The sequence below is a fragment of the Corvus kubaryi genome, unplaced genomic scaffold, assembly GCF_017639235.1.
Source record: "Corvus kubaryi isolate FWS band 111438036 unplaced genomic scaffold, C.kubaryi_AGA036_p1.0 37398, whole genome shotgun sequence".
Lineage (NCBI taxonomy): Eukaryota > Metazoa > Chordata > Aves > Passeriformes > Corvidae > Corvus > Corvus kubaryi.
This window is the reverse complement of record NW_024581137.1, coordinates 23781411-23801364: the sequence shown is the minus strand read 5'-3', so window position 1 is coordinate 23801364 and position 19954 is coordinate 23781411.

Sequence of the window (19954 nt, the reverse complement as noted above, 5' to 3'; positions counted from 1 at the left end):
CCGGGCCGGTCCCACCGCCCCCCCGTGCCCATCCAACGTTAACTCCCCGTGCCGGGCCCGCCGGGGCGGCCGAGCCTCTTATCGAATGAACCCGCCCGCCCGCGCCACCAAGGGCCTCGCTGATTGGCCCTCGGGAGGCGGGGCAGAGTAAGGGAGGCGCTGATTGGCGGGTCGGGCGCGGCGGGCCCGGCACGGGGAGTTAACGTTGGATGGGCACGTGGGGGCGGTGGGACCGGCCCGGGAGCCGGGCACGGCCCGGGAGCCGCGCGGCCCTGAGGAATCGCCCTGCTTTCCGCAGGCCTGGTCTCGGCGGAGAGCCCCGGGACGGGCGGTTACCGGCATAGGCGGCTTGGCCCGAGGCGGGACTCCTCCGGCACGAAAGGCAGCTCTGAGCTCCTGGTCCAGGGGAAGGGTCCGGGAAGGAAGGAAGGAAGAAAGGAGAGCTGGAGGGGCATCGTGCTGGGTAGTGTCAACAGGCCAGATAAACACACAGAGAGACGCTCTGACAAAATACCAGACGGAGCAGACTTGTACAAATAGAGTACAGAAGATGGTTAATTCGAAAGAGAGAAAGGTGGTTTTGCAGTATATTCAGTGTTCACCTTTTTTGACAGAGGACCAGCAGAGATGTCACCTGCAAAGCTGTGATACTGTATTTTGACACACGATTTACAGGCTTATTGTATGCTGTACATCAAGCACAAATTAACATTTTAGGATAGGTAGGACAGCTGGGACTTGAAAAACCTCTTGTGAAAGGAAGGAGAAGCAGTGTTCTTAACACTGAAATTCGACTGTGCTGGTCTTCCATAAAATAATGCTGCAGCCGGCCGGCCCAGCATGGTAACTATGATTGGGAAGAGTTATTTTCTCCTGAATATTGATTTTTCCCTCAAAAAAAATAGCAGACTGAAGAGACTGAGGCTTTTTGGAATTGCATACTGCTACAGACAATGCTGATATGAATGTTTCAAGTTTCTTGATTTTCTTGTCGCTTCAAAACAGACTGTGACTTCTTAATGCTCCACTTACAATTAAATCTACTTAGACTTTGGTATTAACCTAAGAAAAATAAATAAATAATAAAGCAAGAGAGTATTCTGTGTGAACCCTTGTTTGTGTGGTTTTTCCCCTGCTCATGTGCTTGTTATTGATTCCAGTAGGAGCCTGGCACATGGATATGTTCTTTTGGAGACTGGCAGCATGAGAACAGAAGGGTTTTCTATAGGTGCTAGCTGAGACAGATATTTTAGTTAGCTTTGAACACCAGTGATCTGATAGGGTGTGTTTGTGTTATTTTATTTTAACCAGTTAAAAATTGCAGTCCTATTTTACCCGGCAAAGGAAAAAACTCAACATTGTCACACTTCCTAAATGAATGTTTTTGACATCTGGATATGTCCAGAAATGCTGATTATGATAAGTAAATATTTTAATTAATTTCAAATAGCCCTCTAATTTGTTATTTGTGTATTTGTGTACCTGTGGTTCTTTTTTTGTTTGTGAATAAAGTGTATTGTGTGCAAATATGAAACAGGTAGATTTCGACCCTATGCAAAACAGTTGAGGACTGTGATAACAATGTGGTAAAGAGACCTATGGTTGTGGAAATTAGAGATAATTTTATCAATGCAGTCAGTGAAGAAGAAAACGACATCTGGAAGTACTGCCTTTGTCTGTCCCCAAATTAGACTGCTCCTTTTTGAAGTGAAAAGAATGTCTGGGAGCTGATAAAGTTCTTCTTCCCCCTGTGAAGGATACCAGTTTATGGGGTTATTCAGAAAAACATCTACTTTCAGCTCACCTGCTATTTCGAGGAGTTTAGGTAGACAGCTCATCCTACATGAAAATGTCTCACCTGTCTCACAAGCCCCTCGTGCAGCTTGGAGCCAGGTACCAATTCAGTGGGGGAAGATAGATCTTTATGTTGTTGGTTTCCCAGCTCTTCGCTCCAGTACTCAGGATATAGCTGGGACAGGCCTGTGGGCTGTACCATATGCACTTAAATCTGTCATCGACCAACAGATCTCTGACCACAGATCTGGGGGTTTTTTTTCCCCTGTCTGGGTTATAAGATAATATAGCATGAAAAAGTTTTAGTGGTAAAGTGCAGAAGTAAAAATATGGATCTTGGAGATACCTGTTTGTTTCAGTTTAAGCCTGAGAGGTTGTTGAGATGGCTTGCACACATGCAGGTGGATAACACAGAAGTGGGGGATTTTCTGAGTGTTGTTTCTCTGATAGCAATCAGTTGCATGTGGATATTTTTTCTCAAGTCACAATATAAATTACTGCCTTATTCTGGGCAAAACAGCCCAAATGGTTATTAGAACTGAAAACCAAAAATACCATTAACAGTATTGTCTGATCTGCTAGTGTCCCACAAAATACAGTATTTGACTGCAGAGTGATAGAACAGAAATGAAACCTCAGAAGTTAAATGTTACAGTGCTGCAAGGAAATGAGCACTTTTAAATGTTGTGCTAAAGGGTAAGTAACTGCCCAAACATCCCTTAGGAACATGACAGAATATTTCACACAAGTCTAAGTGTTGACATACAAACATGCTGAAAGCCACATCATTTCTGATAGTCTTCAGAAAATACGTCTGCAGAAGTTAGAAATTTCCACACCACTTTTTAATTGGACAATTTGTAAATTATTAGCAGCCTGGCTCTCCTGAGGGCACACTGTCAGCAGAGAGCCATAGGCTTTGACTGCACAGCTCCCATTAATGTTAATATTAAATCTTCATGCTGTAACTTATCCCACAGCGTGTAACACTACCCAGTGTTTTAAAGATAGGACCATATGTGCTGCACTGAAATACATAATGGGATCGAATTGAAGAGACCATAGAAACCTCATACTGGAGATGTTTTTTGAACCCATCTGAAACATCCTCATGATTTATTTACTTTGCCAGGAATGCCTGTATACTTAGCTCTTTCTGACTGAGGGTTTCAACCCCAGCAAAGTAGATATTCATTCCTTTTTCATTCTTCAACGTGGGTAAACAGGCACAGAGGTCAACAGGCTTACACAAGGTCATGGCATGAGTCAGTGCTGTGGCTAGGAATAGAATCCAGGAGTCCTCATTGCCACTGCTCTCCTCCAAATACTGCCCTGTACTCCCAAATTAAAGCAGGGCTAATTTTATTTTGCACAGAATACGAGGTGTCTGAAATCAATATAAATGTTACAGTTCCCTACAGAGGGATGCATTTCTCTTTATGGCCCTGAATCAGCGCTACTGGGGAGCTAGATGGAAACCACACTCATTTTATAATGGTATGCTGGGAGCATCATCATAAAGATTTTTACACATTCTGTGACATATTTTATCCATCAAAATCTAAAACAGTCAAGGTTTGGTAGTTCTGTCCCAGAGATTACATTTTGAATTGTTGGCTGTTCGTAGTTACTGATTGTAGTGGAAACATATTAAGTATCATAATGTCATCATCAATCAAATATCATCGATTGGCACTTCTAAAGCACCATTATGCTGATGGTGGCTCATTTGACCAATTTCGTTCCTGTCTGGTGCAGACAGGAGGAGAGAGAACTCCTGTGCCCTCCTTACTCAAAGAACAAATTTAATATCCAGAGGAGGGCAGGGCAAATACGAGTGTCCTTTGTAAAATCAGCAAGGGACAGGGGCCAGCAAAACAGATCTAAGTTCCTATCAGTCCTGTATTCTAAGGAAAATTCAAGTAGAAGTGAAAGGAAACAGAAAATTAAGAATATATAGAATGAGGCAGCAATGGCAAGAAATTACATCAGTTGCTTTTTTATAGGAAAAATGTTGCAGGAAGTTTGCAAGATGTTTGGTCTGTCCTTATGCTGCCAATTTTACAGTATTACTGTTAACACATATTTAAGCAAGGGGATACAAAGGTGGCTTTTACAAAGGTAGCAATTTTATCTTGAATTGCATATTAGAAATCCTGTCCACATTTCTTCTAGTTTGAATAACATGCAACTTTTTCCCCCCATAAATTAATTTTATCTTCTTCAGCAAGATAGAGTCTCAAAGAGGCATAAGAAAGGTACAAGGGACCCTGGGGTCTGGGCTGACACAGAGGAGAATTTTATCCAAAATCTTCTTATGATTTCTTTTTTTAAAGTCTCCAAACGGTTCAAGCATTAGTGAAAATAAATTGTATGCTTTTGGGAGTGTGATCTTAAAAAACCCTTAGTTCTGAGTAGCTGTAAAGCCAAAATGAATATAATAACCATTAAAGAAATAAACTGTATCTTTAAACTTACCTGAGACATGGAAAGAGAAAGAAAAACATAACATATTTTCTGATGTTAGCATACCCCAAGATGACTCTTCCTTAAAACACAGTGAATACCAGCACCCTTATATATTCTCACACCAGCTTACCTTGAATTAGTGTTTATAGACTAGAATATTTTGTTACATATTTCTTTATAGAAACAAAATAAAATATTTTACTTATATTTTATTTATTTAACAAAATACTCTGTTTATATAAATAACCAAATGCCTCAAAATGTTGGGGTTCTTTTTCAGGCTCACTGTACATCAGAGTGGACAGTTGACTAACTGGAAACTCCAGTGGGATGTGATTTTGCAAATTATTTTTTCTGGCTTGAACACTTCTTCAAAGACTAATACCCGGAGTGAAGCATAGGAGAGAATGAGTTTTGGTCAGTCACCTTGGGTAGCTGAAAGCTTTATACACCATAAAAGTCTTGTTGGGAGGTTTCACCTGCTACACAGGGATATTTTGTTGAAATGCATTTCACCAGTGCTCTAGCAAAGTATTAAGTGGAAGTTAGTGAAAGTATTAAAATGGAAATGCTGATTTTCATGTGAGAAGCAAAATAGAGGATCTGACTTCTGAATGAAAAATTTCTGGGCATCCAAACCCCTGACTTTCTGATGGTGGATGATACAATTCTAATATCTCAACCAGCTGCCTGTTTAGAGAACGGTATTTCTGCATACATAAATTTCCTCTCCTGATGAGATAAAGATCCCTTATTGACTATATCCTCTGGTTTTGGCTTTCAGAGTGGTTTGGTTTCAATTCTGGGAAAGTGATTCCAGTGTATAGTTTACGTATTTGGCTATAAAGCACTGAAGTGGTCATCAGGGTAGGGGTGGGGAAACAAGGGAAAAGACATTTTTCCAACTAGCCAAATTCCAGTGGCGATGAGACGTCTGAAAATTAGCTACATGTAACACAGTGTGAGCTCACAAAGGAGGACAAGCTGGGGCACTCCTTTCACAAGTTCCCCTTTCACACCCAATACTCCGGGAGTAGGTGCCATTAAAAAGGGAAGAGTGTGTTCTATAAGGAAAAGTGAAGATGAAGAAAAGCTTATTTTTCCAATACCACAGTTGCTGCAGTAATGGTCAGCTTTCTCACCTCTCATTCCCCTCAGGATAGCTATATAAACCAAATGCAGTAGCTGTACACACGTATCCTCACCCAGTAATAATGTGTTGCCTGATGCCATCTTACGTAAATGGCTATTACACATCCAAATGTAGTAATGCTGCTGCATTGCCACACGTTGAGAACCTCCAACAAAACTTCTAAGCTCATAAAATACACTTGCATGCTCCTTAATAGCTACAGCAGAGAGCATTTCACTGTCCAAACACAGTGGAAGGATGATCACTGCGTAGCCGTTGTGGAAATAAGATTCTGTCATAAAGAATATCTGTCCTTAAAGTTGATTTTTTTCTTGGAAGTATGATTATTTTTTGAGTGCTTTGATGGTGTGCATGAGCCTACAGCCACACAGATATGTATGAAAACTGTTCTCAGAAAAATACTTTTATCATCTGAAGGAATAAAGTGCTTGAGGCAGAAGACAGGAATCTCTGGGAAATACACTACTGTGATGAATACATTTGTCAACTGAGTGCCACAGTGATGAATTTCAGGAAAGATGAAAAGGTTTTTCATGACAGCAAGAAATTTGTAACTCAAAGAAGAGAAAATGAAGCAAACAGTTTGCATTTATCTTTGCATCTTAATAGACAACTTTATTCCTGTTTTCATGATGTTGTCTTCATTCTCATGCTAAAGGATTTCCATTTGTATAAAATATTAAAAAGAAATGGAGTCGTACAGGTACAGGTTAGTACTGTTGTCAGTCACAGCAGTTAGAGAACTTAATATATGGATATTTTAGTCTGAGATTTTTCATTAGTACTGATTCTGGAGCTGCTTTGGACCTGACAGTTGACATGCACAGAGAGAATGCATTAAAATACCTACAACTTTATTATTAATTAGGATTTGATAACTTGCTCCCCCTGCCCTCCCCTAGAACATATGCCACAACAAATGAAATCAGAAAGGCGTTTCAGCTCTTTGATAGTTGGGTCTGCCTCTACAGCGCTGGAATCAGTGGGGTTTTTTTTCTTTGGTAGGTACAAAGATTGAGCCCTGAGCTCCAACAAGCTGCAGATGGTGTGTTTTCTGCTCAGAATCTGTACTGGTGAACTGCTCTCCCTCCTTAGCTGCCACAGCCTGAGTTTCTAACTTGTAGGGCATGCTGAATAACCTGTATTTTCATTTTCTAAATTGCAAAGTATGATACTTGCCTTGGAAAACTGGAGAGAATATCCTCCAGATCAGCCAGCATTGGGATGAAGGTAATTAAAGCTCTTTTACTGAAGACATTAACACCAAATACTCCCTAAAGTACTGACTGTAGAGTACTACATTGCCATGAGGTGAATTCACTAAATTTAAATTTACATACACTGAACTAGCATAATTTAACAGAAATACTGGAAAAGTTCCATGTAGCATATTTGGCAATGGTTCTGTACAGGCAACTGGTCTGTGCAACACAGTGTTGATTTAGGGAAAGGCTTTACATTTGCCCACATGCCCATTAGTAAGTGAACCGGAACATGCGCAGGTGTTGAAAGTGCTGCACACGCTGTGTAGTTTTGTTTCTAAGCTGCAGGTTTTCCAATTCTATAAAATAATCTGAAATTTATTTATTATGTTTCTGAGAATTATGTCCTGCAGTCATACTGTGGAATTGTGTTACCATCACAGTTGGTTTTAAGTTGAACACCCTCCAAAATACGACACATGGACAAGAATCGCTGTTAAATCTGCCATGGATCCAAGGTAGCATCCTCCCTGCACTACAGCTCAGACACACCCACCCACACATAACTATATGTTATACTCATATAAATACATATATTTCCTTACTGCTGTCATTTAGAGCAAGCATTTTGCTGTATGTGGAAGTTTTCTTTTTATTGGTGTTATTACTATTTGCATTACTGTTTCAGCTAAGATTTCCTGCTGTTCATTTCTTTCACAACTTTCTATAAGCGTCAAAGCAACACACTTTCAGCTGCAAAGAGGCCATTTTGGTAGAAAAAAAATGCAGTTTCTGTCGCAGAGATCACACCCTGCAAGCCTAAGGCGGCGGTGCAGGATGCAGGGACGAGGCAGAAGCGGTGGCTGTGCCAGCTCCCGGGTAACCTGACCGGTGTCTGGCACTCGCAGCGGTGATGACGGGCTGAGGCCACGGCTGGGTTAGTTTTCAGTGGACTCCCTGCCACGGGCAGGGCTGCACGACTGCCGACACCCGTGGCAAAGTGGCAGGAGTGCCTGAATGGGGGCAGAGGAGGCTTCTGAAGGTCCCTCCTGCTGGGGGTCTGTATGGAAGAGGCTGCAGCTACAGCACTGCCCAGCCAAAGGTCGGAGCTGCTGACCACCCAGGTGGATTTCAGGCGTCTGAGACATTTTTGTTGGGGGCAACCAGTGAAGTCGAGGTGAACGAATCTGGCTATGCTTTTAACACTTCCAGAAGATATGTCCATCAGAGCATCGCAGGACAAAAAGAACCCTGAATCCACAGATCTCTGGCAGCCTTTTGGAGAGAAAAGGAAGACAGGTTACTGCAGCCTGCATTGCACCTTCCTCAGCCACCCAGAACCCCCAGTGCCAGCCTTGTGCTGCATCTGCTGAGAGCAGTGGATCAGCTCTGCTGCATGATCATATCTGGTGTTAGAGATTATTAATAGCAATAATTATTAATTATTAATAGATTATTAATAGACTGGCTAGAACTGTGCTTCTCCTTGTGCCAAACAAATACAAACAAAATGTAGCCTGAAAGTCCCTTTAGTGTCTGATACCTTTGCTTCTCCCCCATGGAAAAATCCATCACAAACTCCTTCACCTCACATCTGGTACAGACATTTACACCTATGGGGCTGAGGACACTGCGCCACTGCCCTCCCACCATGGGAACCCAGCAATGTCCTCTGCACTGATTTGACCAGATCCTGCATAAAACAGGCTGTGACTGCTTAGCCCATTGTTCACAGGTACATAGAATGATTCACAATGCAAAACAGAAGTACTGTGCAAGGCAAAGCGATTTTGGCTGGGAATCACATATTCATCCACCTGAAATCAGTGTTTTCTTTTAGCGGGCTTTTGGACAGGCCTGCATGAGGCCAAGCAGTGTGAGGACACACTGGAGGGGAGGGAAGAAGAAAGTTGGCACTTAAATTATGGTAGTAAAAAAGATCATATCTCAATGTAAGATATAGATCTGTGTGTATATATTGGCAGGTCTGCATGTGCTGAGCTGCAGATTTTCACCCATTGTAATAATTCTTGTGATTTCTCTTGGACCATCAGCAGTGCTGAGCTGGAATGGTCTCCTGATAGCCGATTTTCCAACTCTGCCAAAACACTTCAACTGCATAATAAATAATGCATATGGGCATTCTCTGATCACCCATAAGCCCAGGAGAAGATATACATAATCTGAAACTTCTACTGGTTCGTAGGAGGTTTTGATCTTCAGAGGATTTGGCAAATTAAATCAGCAGAGTGCAGGGGAAAACTATTTCCTAATGACAACTTACTTGGCAGGCTCCAGAGCAGGATGTGACCCAAAATGGTGTGTTTGGCACACCAGCAGGTCAGTGGCCCAGGAGCTCACCTGCCAGCGCTGTATGCCAGCAAGTGCCTGCAGCACAGGGACCTCACTGCTCACCTGGAGCTGGCAGAGAGGAATCATGACCAGCCCCAGGCAGCACATGCCCACCACAGCAGCCTGGTAAGTTTTAATTAAGTTATCAGGGTCAGATTCAGTTTTCTGATACGTAAGTGTCAGGTGTGCTAGGTAGATAAAGAGCCACTAAGAAAAGGCTGAGTATATTTTCTGAGCAGTATGTAAATCTTAGTTTATGATTGTATCAATCTAGTCCCTCTGAAAAGCCTAAGAAGATGCGCATTCAGTATCTCATGTACCCTAAAGGTTAAGACTGCAGCAAGAATTAAAAGAAATACTACCTTTCTTATTTTTAAAGACCTCATGACTTCTGCCAGCCCAGCTCAGGATTTCTGAATGCTTGGGGCTGGCACTGCCTTCGTTTCCATTATCACACAGTCCCTTTTCCAGCTCCCCTCAACCAGCTTGGTGCTTTTCCATGTCAAGAAACACCAGGGTGGATAAAGTGAGCTAACAGCATGCCCCTCACTCTTTGCTATTCCTCAACAGAGGAGTTTTGCAGTGAGGCTGTGGTTTCACAGGAGCTGGTGCAAGCATCTGGGGATGTGAGCATCCCTGGATGCCTTGCCAAGCACCTGCTTCTGCTACCTGGGCAGCCATGCTGAAAAATAGCTTTTTTCTTTCTATTTTTTTCTTTTTTTTTTTTTTTCCCCTGAATGATCTTTAACTAAGACCTGTCCACTGAGCCAGCTTATTGCACAGTCACAGAAATAATCCTACCAGGCATGGTCAAGGACAGCACGGGGCTGGGAGAGAAGGGTGGGAGTCTGGGACTGTTTCCACTGGCTGCTCCCAAATGCACGTGTGAAAGCACATCCTGTTAGCGAGGCTGGGATGTCTCTGGGCATGCACAGCTTGACCTAAAGCCCTTTGTTCCTTGTTAAATGTGATTTTTAATGACTATCTATAGATAGAAACTGTAATTTTTTTTCCTACTGAAACCATGTAAAAAAGCTGTGGGATAGGTGGTGTCTGTTCCCATCAAAACAGGCACTTTTGTGCAGGACACGACAGATTTCCTTGGAAATGTACAGGAAAATGATATTAATCACCTCATCAATTCCATATGTATCTAGTTCCTCATTTGTGATCCACAGCTATCCAGTTGCTGTTCAACTAATTGATTCAAAATATCAGGCTTAAGAAAACTCTGGAGAGCAAACAGGGAAATCCTCACTGTCCCTTTTGTCATGTAAACCTAGATTTTCTTTCCCTTCATCCAAAAGGAAAAAAAAAAATTAAAAGAAATGTAAATACTTATATCAGTTTAATTTAAAAATAACAGATCTATTTGTATTCACACTGACATATTTAGTGCTGTTTTTAAATACCCCTATTAAGTCTAATCATCCTTCCCAAAATATATTTGCATTTAACAGTTTTACAGCACCACACAGCTTACTCTCTATTGTATATCAAAAGAAATATGTGATGCTTTCTTTGCTGTCTCCCACAGCAGTCTAAGGAAGAAAACGGAGAAAATAATTTTCTCCTCCATGTTTAATTTAAGGGAACCTGTAGTCTTTTCTGAGATTATATTTCATATTGACATTCAGTATTCTGATCCCCTTTGGGTTAAGGAAAAACACAAACCCCTTAATTTGAAAACATAATATTCAAATCATTTAATTGCATGGTCAAGGTATGGGAAGGGGCAAATTAACTTGGATGGCAAGAGATGCAGGACTATCTAAAAAACTACTGGCTCTCCATTGCTGTCATATCTCTCTTCATTTGTAGCACATGACAAATCTAGAATCCTTTAGCCACTAAGCCCCGAGACTTCAGGACAGATCCCTGAAATTCTTGCGTAATTGAATGGCAGGGACCTGGTGTTGGAGACCTTCCTCCAGAAAGATGTCACAGCTGCCCTCCAGAATGAGAACCTGGGTTCCTTTCTACCTGCAGAAGCGTAAGTCAGTACTGGATTAGCTTCTGTCCTTGTAAACCATCTGTAGGTTGTCATTGTCCCCACCTGGGCAGGAGAGCTGGCAGCCATTGGGTCTCACAGGCTGTGCACAGCTGCAGGTACACATACTGTAACACGAGCAAAAACATAATTTTCCATAATTTCACTATTCCTTATTGCATAATACACACACTTTTTTATGATGTTAAATCTGCATAGCCGATATATAAGTATGTATATAAATATATATAGGTTAAAAAAATTGTTATATTTATCTAACAACTGAAATGGCTTTAAAAAAAAAAAAAGTGCAAGTCAGGTTTGTCAACCCTCTTCTGCATCTCTGCGCTAGATTTAGCAAAATTATCCTGGAGGACTACATCCACTTTCTGGCACATCCAGGGAAAAAAAAAAAAAAGAAAAAGAAAGAAGTGTGGAATCCTGATGATTTTATGTTGCATTGCAAGACTGGCTGGAGTAAGAGCTGTAAGGTAGCGGGGACATCCTTGAAACTTGAGCAATATCCAAGTACAGGTTGGAGCTCTCAGCAAGTGTTGCCGTCGTCAGAAATTTTTTGGCTGTTCTAGTCTATATCCTCAGACTCAGGGACAAGCAAGTGCATGATGTTGTACCCTGCTTGCTGGTTTGCCCTCCTGGCTGTGCAGTTGCACTTCAGCATCTGCTTCAAGAAGGCAAAGAAGAAACTGAGCAATCTGCTGCTAGCAGAAACATGTAGTTTAATGCTGTTAGAGTGCTGCTACACCTTATTTTCTAGATCACAAAGTGAGTGACTACATTTTGCATGCAAATGTGACAGAAAACACTGAAGTTCAATTTCTAGGGAAAGAGCAAACCTATTAGATGATCAAGGGAAGCTCTAACAGAGAACTGATCAAGATAAATCTAAAAGAACAACGTAAATCCATTAAGCTGGTAATTGCCTGTGCGTGATAAATTTATTTTAGTTACTACACTTTTCTTGTAGCAATACTGACACAGCACTATAAAATTTAGGGCTCTTTCTCATGTCTGCTCCATCTCAGTGGGGTCTCCGGCTAAAATACTGCTCCAAGGAATACAGCACATAATCAGTCCCTTTGAAACTGCTTCAGTAATGCTGAATCCATATAAGTGCGGATGCCAATTATGCTAATGGAACTGCAATGGGCCTGTGGTTCTTGCCATCCTTTAACAGTACTGTAAAATTACTGTCACACTCAGCAGCTAAATTTTTGTAGCATACAACCTCATAGAATACTGAAATTTGCTGCATGGTGGAGGCGATGCCACACGTTCCCCAAATCTAATCCTGCTAAGAACACAAAGAAAGCACCAGGTAACTGCAGAAAATATGGGATTTTTTTGTTTTGTTTTTGTTCACTTTTCTACTTGTCCTGTATTCACATCTCCAGAAGATGCAAGGCTAATGCAAATAATATTTACATTGCCCTCCTTTCTTGCTCCCTCTTTCCCTCCAAGGCAGTGCTCCATCCTGAGGAGGAGGCACTGGGAAACATAGCAGCTAACAAAAGTTCAAGATGCCCCTGAGAAAACCCAAGACACATCCTTAACATCTCGTCTCCATTTCCTTTTTCGGGCTGGTAAGATCTCTCCCAGATAAACTCACTCGTGCCTTGGCAAGGCATTTCTTTGGTCTCAGGCAGGACCAGTCACATGTGGTTTCTGCTTTCCTGTCTTGTGTTCTCTCACACAGCCCTACTGTGGCAAGGATGACTCTTCTTCCCAGGCAGCAAGTGGGGGGTTCAAAGTCTATATGTTAAAGTGTCCTCCCTCCCTTTGTCTTTACAGCCTGGCAATGTTATAATCATCTCTGCAGCACAGCACAGGCCAAGGTACCAATCAGCCAATGTGAACAGCAGTATTAAGGCTACTGTAAAATCCTGCTGAGGACACTTTTAGGGTGTGGTGGGAATAGTTAATACAGATCATGAGAAGACACAGACAGGAATATGGATTCATCAGGAGTAAGAGCTTTCACACATGATTAGTCAGGATAAAGAAAATGGCAATGCAAGGCTGACCAGTCTACATTATTGGGCTATTACTTCTCGCATCAGTGGAAAGTCCTGCCTTACTATTTTTTTCCACATTAAATCCTATCAGCACACCTATGGTTTCAGGACTGCTGTGTTTCAACAGCGCTTCATCCCTTCTTCATGCACACCTATTACAAATAAGCTTTGAAATCAGTGTTGCTGCAAGTACATCTGCCTTCAATTCTGTCATCACTTTGTGGATCATGAAAATTGCACTCCATGACATTTTTGTAAAAGCAGTGAAAACTTACAAATGTTAACCTTTTGCTTAGTTTATAAAACAATAATATGCTGTCATGTTTTCCCTTCGTCTCATCTGCCTTCAAAGGGACATCTCACTAACGACACTAATTCCATGATAGGTGAGGGATGCTTGGAATTACTGTTGTAGTTAATGGCTAGCAGCTTTTCTGCGGATAGACTTCGTTCCTTGGCGTGCCTGCAAATCTATGCTGATGTTCCTCCCTGACTTCCCAGGGCACTGGTTGAAGAGCAAAGGCAGCCTGTGGTGGGGAGGTCCTTCAGTTCACAGGAGTCACCTGCTCTGCTGCTGCTCCACAGGCTGCAAATGAGTTCATGAAGCAGTTCCTAAACCCTTGCCATTTGCAGCCTGTCATTTGAAAATGTAGCTTCACAGGTCCCAAAATGAGGTAGAAATACTAATCTTGTCATGTTTCCTGACACTTACTGTGCCTTTTCTTGAGTCAGAGCCCAGAAATGTTCTCTGACACTTGATCTTTAGGCTGCTCAGATGTCCCAAACACAAAGTAATTTCCAAAATTAAGTCTCCTGACACTGACATTGCCACATAGTGCTGCTGACAATGTTCAGATAACTAATACTTGTTTTTCTTCAAGAAAAATTATGAAAATATTAAACAGTTATTATTTGCTTAACTGGTTCTATATTATTATTTATTTTTTACATACAGCTCTATTTTAACTTAATTAGATTTGCCTTCTTCTCAGTACTCTAGAAGAAGAGGAGCAAGGACCTGACACCCCAGAATAGCAAGGCACACCCTTCTCTCTGCATTTCAGTGCTGGCTTCACCGTCCCATCCTCAGCCCTGAGCTGGCATTAGATTTTATCAGAGCAGTTGCTGCAACCTAGGCTTGAGGAGCAGGCTAAGCTGCAACAGTTGTGTTACATTGCTCCTGTGTTTCTGAGGATCATCTGGTTCCTGTCTACCATTTGAACTGCTCGCTGGAAGCATTCGGATACACACACACTGTGGGATAAAATGCCCTCAGAAAAACCTCATAGTCAGACCTGGACTTGCAAAGATACACATAAAGAATGCAGAAGTATACAGATGGGCACATGGAAAACTCGACAGTTGTATGGAATTTGCCCATACCTTATGCTCCTTGAAGCTTGAGTATCGATTTAATCATTCTTTCCTTGCTACTCACTACTGCCACCAGGTGTTACCACAATTTTGGTTTTTTCCGAAATAATAATGCCCATCGAAATAGAAACCTGTGTTCTGCCGTGGGCGAGAAGGACCTGGAATTTAATAAGGCAGTACCCAAGAAAAAAAAGATGTGAAATAAGCAAGCCATTCCTTGGCAGACTAGACGTTGCTGAAAACATTACAACAAACTTCAGAAGAGCCCCCTATAAGTAAAACTTCGAATTCTGGATTGAGGATTCACACTATTTATTACCAGTGGAGTTTATGGATGTGCGTTCGGAAGTGCCAGGCTAGTGCTAGTAAGTGCAAGTGCATACACTGACAGTCTCTCTCTCTACCCCATGCCTTCCTCTTGCACTTGGATCTCTTGTCATGCTTTTTGAGGATGAAAAATGCATTAACAATGAACGAAAGTGGAATGCACTCAGGAAAGCACATTCTTCCTAATTCCCATGATCTGGTAGTGTGCCTGTTCCCTTGGGAATGAAAGGCAGTCTTCCAGTTTGGGCTTAGTAAGAGTAATTGTGGATATTTTTACTGTCACTACAAATGGCTAATTAAATAATTATTAACATGTGCTGTGTCTCCATCACACAAAATGTGGGTTTTACCCATGTCACTACACACTACTAAAAATGAGTGTGGCTCAGACCTAATAGGACAGCAAATTTCTACAAGCTAAACTTCCCCCAGTGTGGCTTGGTTCTCTGCTAAATTTATTTCATCTTAAATAACTCGTTACGGATGACATTTAAGTGACAATCTGTTGATAGCTAATCACAAGCTTCCAGTGTATCATTTCAATGGAATGTCTCGATATGCAAGTTAAGGTTAGTGTAACAATTTGCTGGTTTATGGTCTTGTTGAGGGAAACAGGGAGCATATGCAAGGCTTAGCTGTTCTCTCTTCCCTCTGTCTGGCAAGGTCTGAAAGCACATGCCTAGGTATAGATGCAGCGTTACCAGTTCTCACATTGGTTAATGTGTTACCAGCACATACTCCCGGGCCAAGGAATGATTTCAGAATATCAGTTTGCATTTAAAACATAAATTCAAGTTTAGTTTCCAGCTTTTTTGACTGAGAGGTAATGGATGGTTAATCCTAGCTCCAAGCCAAGAATGATACCGAAGATGTGTATGAAGATGTGACATTGTAGCCACTCATACTTCTGAGACACTCTTTATGCATATGAAAGTTTGTCTTAAGTCAGTGGTCCTCTGCACAGGTGTCCTTGCAGCTGAACCTGTGTTTGTCACACCTTGCTGGATCAGTGTGCTGGGGAAGGATAGGGAGCTAATGCTCAGTCAGGATCGAGAAGGAGAGGAAATGGGAAAGACACTGATATGAAGGTCTGATCTTACTTTGGACAAATTGTAGCCTGTTTAGGATTTACTTCTGCTTTTGCACATCATTTAATTCCAGTGCCTATAAGGAGGTTTTTGAGGAAACAGAACCAGGGTTTTCATGGTGGTGCCTGGCAAGGGCATGTGAGAAAACAGGTGTAGCTTGAAAGAGGAGACACTCTGACTAGATATAAACATCATGAGTCAAATTGACCATGGGAAAGTGCTGCCCAGAGAGATTGTACAGTCTGTGTCTTTGGAGGTTTTAAAAAATCAGACTGTTCAAAGCCCTGAGGACGCTGGTCTACGCTCACAGTGGACCCTGCCTTGTGAGGAGGTTAGACAGGAGCCCTCCAGAGCTCTCTTTCCACTTAGATTACCTCATAAACCAGTAGATCTTTTCGGACTTCAGCAAAGCTTTTGAAACTGTCTCTCACAACATCCTTCTGGACAAATGTCCAGCACACAGCTGGATAACAGTGTTATGCAATGGTTGAGCAACTGGCTCATGGGTCAGGTACAAAGAGTTATAGGAAATGGGGTGACATCAGGCTGGTGTCCAGTGACTAGTGGAGTTCCCCAGGACTCCATCCTCCACCTACTTCTCTTCAACATCTTCATTAATGACTTGGACACAGGACACAAAGTTTGCCGATGACACTAAATTGGGAGAAGCTGTAGACTCCCTCGAAGGCAGGGAGGCCCTGCAGAGAGACCTTGACAGATTAGAGAGGTGGGAAATCACCAACCAGATGAAGTTCAACAAGCGAAAGACCGGATTCTGCATGTGGCACAGGGCAGTCCTGGTTGTGTGCATAGATCAGGGAACAAGAGGCCGGAGAGAAGCACTGTGGAAAGGGACCTGGTGGTCCTGGTTGATGACAAGTTGAATATGAGTCAGCAGTGCCCTGGCAGCCAGGAGGGCCAGCCATGTCCTGGGGGGCATCAGGCACAGCATGAACAGCCGGACAAGGGAGGGGATTGTCCTGCTCTGCTCTGCACTGGGGTGGCCTCACCTCAAGTGCTGGGAACTGCTTTGGGTGCCACAATATAAAATGACATTAAACTATTAGAGAGCATCCAAAGGAGGGCCATGAGGACAGTGAATCATACAATCACGGAATATGCAGATTTGGAAGGGATCCATCAGGATCGTTGAGTGGGGAGGCCTTATGAAGTCACTTGGTCTGTTTGGCCTGGAGAAGAGAAGACTGAGGAAAGACCTCACTGTGGTCTTCAACATCCTCACAAGGGGAAGAGGAGGGGCAGAAGTTGATCTCTTCACTCTCGTGACCAGTGACAAGACTTGTGGAAATGACATGAAGCTGTGTCGGGGGAGGTTTAGGTTGGATATTAGGAAATGATTCTTCACTCAGAGGGCGGCTGGGCACTGGAACAGCTCCCCAGGGAAGTGGTCACAGCACTAAGCCTGACAGAGTTCAAGAAGCATTTGGATGACGCTCTCAGGCACGTGGTGTAATTCTTGGGGTGTCCTGTGCAGGGCCAGGACTTGGACTCGATGATCCTGATGGGTCTCTTCCAACACAGCATATTCTATGATTCTGTGATTCGATGGTGCTGTGATGCTATGGACTTCAGTGACAGCAAGGGCAACTCCAGCACTCTTGAAAAGTAACCATCATGCACTAAACATTAAACACTGAATTTTAATCAGCAAGACAGATTGAAGTAGTTAATCTGTGTTTTCAAGGATTAGTTTTCAAAGAAATATGAAAAAATGTGGGACTCCCATTTATTCTCTGGGGCAGGAACACCTTTATTTATGGGAGAAGAGAACAGAAGGAAGCTCTGAACTGGTTTGGTATCGGTGTAATGCTGGTGTAGGCATTATCTCTGTGATCACTTTCTATCCTAATGAGGTATTTTCAAAAATACAGAAAGTACAGGATCACTTTTGTAATAGGACCGAGGTCCCTCAGATGGAATGAAATTCATTACCTTGAGCCTCAGTGCTTTCCACTACCAACCCTCCTCAACAGGGCACATGTGCCCCAGTTTTGGGCCTGATGGGAGAACCTAACAGTCTGTCTCAGACTGTCCTTGATATTATGAAATTAATAGTCCCTTTTCTTCTATTCTTTCTTCTGTTTCCACCTCACCATGAAGTGTTTGTTACAACATGTTTTCCTTTTGTTTACTGCCCAACTACTGGCCCATAATAAAGCAAGAAGAGAAGGGTGTGTATATACCACGAGTGTCCTGTCATTAAAAAAAAAGAGATTGCATTGAATTTCACTTTCTAGACCAGAGATGGTAAACCACTACTTCTAAGTGATGGAGCCATGACATTTTCTACTTGAGGGACGAGACAGAGAAGGCTTAGGCCCTCAGTTTTTGCTATTGTCTCTGACCCCTGGCTAAGGTCATGCCATTCCAATGATGCTATGATGACACATATTCTTCTTTGTTTGGCAGAGGATTATGGCTTCAAAAATTTACTTCAAAGATGATGTGGACGTCCTGAGTGCTCTATAATCTTGAAACAAACAGCGTTGCCTTGTTTGAGCTGTCACTACAGCATTTGACATGAAACAGAAAAGAAGACGTGTATTTTGGAGGATGTGAAGGGATTTGAATCAGTTTAGAAGGATAATGCTTCTTTAACAGAGTAATCCATATGAGACTTTCCTAGCAAGTACAAAAGGATCCACATCAGCCACCTCTAGGGCAAGTCTGAGAAATATTGCAAATTATTTAGGCAGTCATTAAATATGACCTTTGTTCTTGGCAGCAGCACAAGGAAAGCAAGAAACAATTAAGCAAGCGACTGTTGAAAGCACTACTGACCGATTTCAACACTGAGTTTATTTTCTGCTGTGAGATGTTTTTGCCTCTTGTAGTTTCATTTTCCCATGTTGGAAGAAAGACAAAGATGTCATTTTAGTGTCTACAAATCTAGTTATGTTGATTAGCATTATACATTTAGAATTGGCATCAGTTATTTTCATGCATAGTGCAGCATTCAGCATTACTGTTTACATTTTTATGCTTCTGGGTAATGAATTTTTTAGTAATTCTCTGGAATCTGCCAAGTAAGGTATAGTGTATTGCTGAGTTCTGGAAAAAAAAAAAGCAGTACTGGGCCAAATGCTCCTTTGAGGCATAAGAAATCATTAAGAAAAGTCTTTTGGTCCTTTGCCCTTTCATCTTACTGAGCAGAACCGAAACAATCTAATTGCTCAAAGAATGGCATTGGACATCTGCCCTGACCACTGACAGGTGCCAAAGAGACTTTCCAAAATGCCTAAGTATTTAGCTACTAAGCTCCTCTTGATTCTCATTAAATTAGGCAGCTCAGCACTTGGAAATATCCCACTAGGGTCCAGATTCTTTAATATTTCTAAGAAGTTGCATGAAGATTCGGAATCTTTTAACATAAGAACCCAAATGCATTTTATGTTTAGACATCTACTGAAAAAACTGTCTGCTTTTTTTTTTACACTAAATGCTTGCAGTAAGATGCAATACAGAAAACCCAACCTAAGGGATTCTATGATTGATTCTATGAGAATACACGTGGGAAACCTCTTTTAAGCAAGTATATTACAGGCTAGTTTGCATTAAATATCTTATTTCTCATCTCAGTTTTTGTGAATGAGATAAAATATTTTTTGACATTAGAAGAATTATGAATTTGAATAGATTTAGAATATTCAGATCTACTTCAGCAGATCCTCACTGGAATATTACACTTGGAGGATGATGGCACTATCTGCCCTGACAAAAGGAGAGAAAACAAAAATTTACAGCCCTCAGAAGCCCCAGGAATTCAAGTATTGAAGTAACAGCATATTCTTTCTGTACAAATAGAAAAACTGAACACCACGGGGTAGGTTCCACTATCAAGTGAACCAAAAAAGAGGTGTTTTGCATATAATCACTTGTATTTAATAATTTACATTCTTTACATACCACAAGAATTGCAATCAACTAATTAACATGCACCATTTCTAATTAAAATATCTCACAAATTTAATGGGAAAGTCAAACTTACTCTTGAGTGGTGGGAGAACAGACTGAGGAAAGGATGGATCTGGAGGATGAGAGCAACATATATCCCTCTGTTATCAGATGCTGTGCTTCATAAGCACAGGTTAAAATAATTGGAATTATCTTGTCAAGCAAGGAGAAGAATTAGAGGGGGAATGTGATACCTT